We start from the raw sequence: 6,687 nt of genomic DNA, 5'->3' as shown, positions 1-6,687 counted from the left end.
TTAACCGCATCACAGCAGTCAGCACAAGCAGTGTACTTTTCTTTCACTTGTCAAATTTGTGTCAAAGTTCAAACTCTCTGTGTCAAACATGTGTTGACAAATAACAAATCACCACAGATAAGGAAATAATAATGTTACCAGTAATGAGGATATCGGTCACGGAATATTTAAGTGTTATTAAATCGCGGGATTTTGCGGCGACCGAATCAAGAAATTCCGTAACGAAAAACATCTAACATTTGTCTAACGTCGATTCAGTTCGGCGCGTCGGCCGGTCTGGCTCGGGGTGTGGTGCTCGCCGACCGCGATGTTGCCAGACTTCGGCAGGGTGTTTTTGTGGGAACGACAAGAATATTAAGCGATATTAAAACTTATAGCATACACTATATTATGATATAATTATTATGACCTATTAAAATAATATGAATTTAGTAACGGCAATCATAGCACATAATATACACTCACACATCCCACACTCATGCACCATAGCAGTATTTTCTACTGAACCCAAGACACTGTCGTAGGGCTATGGTGCATGCACCGCCTGAGTTCATATTATGCACTCTAACACACACACACACACTCTCATACACACACACTCTCATACACACACACTCGCACCATGACATAATGTATTAGGTCTTTTGTGTTAAAAGTCAAAAAGTTGATTCCGTAATCACAAATATTTGCACTCTAGATATGAATCATGATGGCATGAAAATAAATGTAGCATAGGTACATTTAATATACTTAGTGCCCACACAAACACACAACATCTCTAATTTTTGCACCATAGCAGTTTTTACTTACTGAACCCAAGACACTGTCGTAGGGCTATGGGGCTCGCACTTTCAGCGCTCATACAAGCACTAACACGAATACACTGAACACACGCACACACACACACGCACACACACACACGCACACACACACACACACACACGCACACACACACACACACACACACACACACACACACACACACACACACACACACACACACACACACACACACACACACACACACACACACACACACACACACACACACACACACACACACACACACCCTTCTTTTCCCCCTAGACAGTACCATTTACTGAACCCAATACACTCGTGTCGTAGGGCTAGGACACCATAAACACAAACATACACACGAACACACACACACACACGCACACACAAAATGACCTTTTTATCCTGAACTCTAGCCTATGTTTTACATTTAATATATAATATCTAAAAGTATTTGTTTACTAAACCCAAAAACACGATAGATTATAAAATTATAATAACATACGTAATTGTACTTCTATTACAACCGCCTCAACTGTGAGAATCACTGACTCCGATATCACATTATACATAGTTTCGAAGTCAGAGATCAACCAACCTGTGCCATCCGAGTTTAAATCCTAATTTGTGTACAATATTCATTGCCTGTAAATAGGATTGGGAGAGCCATGCTACGGCACGAATGGGCCGGCTCGACCGGAGAAATACCACGTTCTCATAGAAAACCGGCGTGAAATAGCGCTTGCGCTGTGTTTCGCCGAGTGAGTGAGTTTACCGGAGGCCCAATTCCCTTCCCTATCCTCCCCTATTCCCTTCCCTTCCCATCCCTACCTTCCCCTATTACCCTATTCCCTCTTAAAAGGCCGGCAACGCACCTGCAGCTCTTCTGATGCTGCGAGTGTCCATGGGCGACGGAAGTTGCTTACCATCAGGTGACCCGTTTGCTCGTTTGCCCCCTTATTTAATAAATAAAAAAAAGGATGTAAGTTTTTTTTTTTTTTTAATTTTCTTTTCTCCCTTGCGGGGTCCACTAAAGTTGCGGGCTTGTGGCCAAGCAACTTCAGGTGATGAGGAAGTTTAATCATTAATTGATAAAAATTTACGGACGATGCGACATGTGTTGAGGATGACTGCTTTTTGTAAGGTGATGTACGTGAGAGGGTGAATGTCAAGTGTATTGAGGGACGTATGTAATGTTTTCGGTATTATACCAGTAGTCGAAATAATTACGGGTACGGTTATGACTGAGCTTACTTTCCACTGTGTTTTTATTTCTATTGTGAGATCGGTATGCTTAGTAACTTTACTTGTATGGGTGCTTGTGAGATTGTGTGTGTTGGGTATGGCGATATCTATGAGGTAGACTGTTCGGTTTTGTTTGTCGTGTAGTGTTATATCTGGTCTGTTGTGGTGAACGGTCTTGTCTGTTAATATTGTTCTGTCCCAGTAAAGTTTGTAGTCAGGTGTGTCGAGTATGATTTGTGATGTGTATTTGTAGTAAGGTGTTTTTTCTGTGATGAGGTTGTGTTTGAGTGCTAGTGTTTGGTGTATGATTGCTGCTACCTGGTTGTGTCTGTGTTTGTAGTCTGTTTGTGTGATGGATGAACAAGCGCCGGTGATGTGTTGGATAGTTTCAGGATGGCGGTGACAGTGTCTGCAGTGATCGCTGCCTGCCCCGCGATCCCGGATAATATGTTTTCGGTAAGTTTAGTATCAATGATCTGATCCTGGATTGCTTCCATAAATCCCTCGGTCTCTGGGAACAGCTCGCCTCTCTATATCCACATGTTTGACGCTACTTTGTCAACATTGGCGCTGGTCAAATCCATACGATGGCGGCCGTGAAGAGACTTTTGAGTCCATGTGTCTATTTTTTGTTGATTGGAGGTAAGAGTGATAGGTTTAGTGTGATCTACAAGCATGAGTGGAGTGAATGAGTCTGACTGACATAATATGGCGTTGTAAATTGGTGATTGTTGTGAACGGTTGTAAAAGTATGTTCTAAGAATAATAATTTGTTTGTTGTGTAAATTTGTAATATCGATTAGTCCTCTACCTCCTTCAATTTTAGGTAGGGTCAACCTTTGGACGCAAGCTCTTGGGTGATGTTTTCTGTGTTTAGTTAGTGCTGTGTTTATTGTGGTTTGCAGTGATTTGAGGTCGGATTTGGTCCATTTAATGATTCCGAATGAATACGTGAGTATAGGTATTGCAAAAGTGTTGATGGCTTTAATGGTATCTTGGGCGTTGAGGTATGTGTGTAATATTTTATGTAATCTACTTTTAAATTTTTCGCGCAGTATCTTTTTTGTATCTTTGTGATGGATGGTCTGTGTTTGGTTGTAACCTAAATCTTTATATCCTTCTGCTTGATCTATCGGTCCTATAATTTCCTGATTGTCAAGTTCGTATAAAGTGGGTTGGTTCTATTTTTCCTTTATTTACAGATTGTATTTTACATTTGTCTACTCCAAATTTCATACAGATGTATTTTGAGAATGTTTGAGTGATATCGGCAAGTCGGTGTAAGTCATAAATCGTATTTGCAAAAAGCTTTATATCGTCCATGTACATGAGGTGAGTGAGACGGGTCTGTTGTGAATTATGTTTAATTGTGAATCCTATTTTAGTGGCGTTAAGTAGAGATGAAAGCGGATTAAGTGCCAAACAAAACCATAAAGGACTCAAGGCATCGCCTTGAAAGATTCCTCTCTTTACGGGGATGAAATGGGTTTCAGCAGTGTTATTATTGTTGCAAATTTTTAATTTAGTGTTCCATCGTGACATTATATTTTTCAGAAAGTTAATTATGAGTGGATGTATTTGTAATGTTGCAGTATGTAAATGAGCCATGAGTGTGGTATGGAGTCAAACGCTTTTTTGTAGTCGACGAACATGGTGTGGATGTTTCGCTTCTCTTTCAGTGCTTGGTTCGAAGCTACGGCATATATTGTAAGCTGTTCTTTGCACCCCTGACTATGTTAACGACAGCCTTTTTGTTCTTCGGCTGAGATGTTGTGATCTTGTGTGTGTTTGTATATAGATTCGCTTATGCATGATGTGATTATTTTATAGATGTTCTGGAGGCATGTAATAGGACGATATTTGGCTGGGTTTTCTGTATATTTCTGGTCTTTAGGTAGCATATAGGTTATTCCTTGGGTTATAAAGTGTGGCATTTTATCAGGTGATTTTATGAATGTGTTAATATGTTGTTTTAAAAGCTCACGAGTGCAAGTAAGTTTTTTATACCAAAAATTATGTATATTGTCGGAGCCTGCAGCTTTCCAGTTATGAGTTTTAGCCATTACTTTTTTAAGCAGATCTAGTCCTATTTTTTCGAATGTCATTTCTGTTACATCCTTAAGTTTTTCTTTATCCTCACCTATCCAGTAATTTTGGTTGTGTTCTATGGGCGTTGATTAATATTTTATACCCTTGCGACGCCGGGGCGGGTCGCTAGTATTATTATAAAACAAAGTCGCTTTTTTCCCTCATGTCCCTTTGTTACCTTTAAGGAGTGAGCACACTGAGACGGGCCGTGCCGGGGCTCAGCATGCCGGGGCTTATCGCAAAAATCCGCCTCCATACAATTTGTATGGAAGCGGAAATCCGCTGCGCCCCGACACAGTGTGCGATACGCGCATCCGCTTCCATACAAATTGTATGGAGGCGGATTTTTGCGATGAACCCCGGCACGGCCCGTCTTAGTGTGCTCACTCCTTAAATCTCTAAAGCTACGCATAACGCAACGGATTTTGATGCGGTTTTCTTTAATAGATAGAGTGATTCAAGAGGTTCAAGGTTATAAGACGTATAATAACATCCATTAAATAGTGGAGAAATACTGTTATTAATTATTATTATTATTTCTAATGTGATGTAAATAATTACAATTTTTTCCGCTTACATTGCAAACGCAGGCTTAACCCTACGAGATTTATCAATTGAAAAGGTCTTGAGAAAACTCCGCGATGGCATATTAGGTAGGTATGTCTATTGTCTATATCTTATGGATATCCCACAATAACATTTTTTGTCATTTTCTTTTTACGACTAAATATAATGGCTTATTTCCAAAGCAATCTCTATATATTAATACGCAAGCGAAAAAGTTTGTAGCCCTTTTGACAAAAAATGCGGAAACGTAGGTGAATGAAATTTTGCACAGTTATAGTTTATATGGTGAAGGAGTGCATCGAGCTAATATTATTTTAAAACTATGCTTTTATCATACATTTTTTTAACAAATAAAACATTACACACACTACATTAATACGCACACTCAAGAAGAAGATAGATTTTTGAGTGACAAACCTATGCATACGAATTATACTCTTTTATTAATTATGGTTGAAGTCTGTTGACAACAAGTTGACAATATGGATTATAGTTTCTTTTATTGAATCTTTGAAACTATTAGCACTAGACAATGCTTATACGGCCAGTCTGAGATCATTTGAGTCCCGGAGACGAGAGTTGAAAAAAAAAATGGTAAAGTCAATTTTTTGTTACAAATTAAACGTAGTAGTCCTAATGTCGTTGAAACTAAGGTCGAATTTCAACCATTGGGCGATCTCTAGTTTAAATAAATACAGCATTAATCCTTATCCAATTAAGTACCTAAATAACTTATTTAAGTTATTACTGTATTATATTATTAATGTATTTACATTGTTGATTTAATGTAGATCTATTTGGCCCTTGGCAGAATAATAATCTTTTAAAAATGAGTCGCTGCATGTGTTGCTAAGCGCAAAACTCGAGAACGGCTGAACGGATTGGGCTAATTTTAGTCTTAAAATATTCGTAGAAGTCCAGGGAAGGTTTTGTAAGTGACACGAAGTTCACCGGGACAGCTAGTATGATATAAAATTATAAGTAAATGAATATTTTCGAAGATAATATTACAGATATTTTAAAAATTGCGGGACGTAGCTTTTGCTGCGGTACCGACCAATGCGGGCCACGGGTTGTAATGAATGCAAGTCAAAACTGCTGAATCGATTTTAATCATTTTTTCAGTGGCTATATATTTTACTTTACTCGATGCGAAGCCGGGGCGGGTCGCTAGTAATTAATTAATTAATTAATTTTTGTAATATTAATTAAGCTAATAATTAATATTACTTACAAAAAATCCCTTACAAACTTTAAGGCATATACTTAGGTATTTTGGTTACAAAACTGCAACTTCGTTTGCTCATTAATTCCTAAATCGCGTAGAACAAATTTTTTTGATTAGGTACCTACTAGCACAGGCGCGGTCCGAAGGGAGGGAGGGGGTCACGACTCACGACCCGTGTATTATATTTCTCTACGGATAAGACAAACAATATTTTATGTGCGATAAATCTTGAAAGTGCTAACAGAGATAGAAAGGATTTCATACTTTGAATAATTGATGGTCCTAAAATATGGACTCTTTTATTTGTAGGACAAAATTATACAGTGTGTAACAAAAATAAGTATTATCACTTATTTTTGTTATACCCTGTATAACTAATAACCTATCAATTTACAAAAATCAGCTCGTTAGGGTTCCGATAGGGTTCTGTAATCAACAAAACTTGGGTAAAACTTAATTATTTTATTTTATTTAAATATCATTATTAATAAAGTATAAAACATGAACATTCCAAGTTCCTAGCTGTTACCATTATTGATTACGAGCAAGAAAGGCCAAAAAAATCACGATTCTTGTATGAGAGCCACCCTTAAATAATATTATTTTTATTTTGTTTTTAGTAGGTATTGTGGTTATAGCGGCAACAGCTGATATAATTAGGTCGTACCTAACTATATCAGCTGATCTGAGAAATCTAGCTATAACGGTTCTTGAGATATAGCCTGGAGACAGACAGACGGACAGACAGACGGACGGACAGACAG

The sequence above is a fragment of the Aricia agestis genome, chromosome 7 (assembly GCF_905147365.1).
Source record: "Aricia agestis chromosome 7, ilAriAges1.1, whole genome shotgun sequence".
Lineage (NCBI taxonomy): Eukaryota > Metazoa > Arthropoda > Insecta > Lepidoptera > Lycaenidae > Aricia > Aricia agestis.
Note: the sequence above shows the minus strand (reverse complement) of the source record.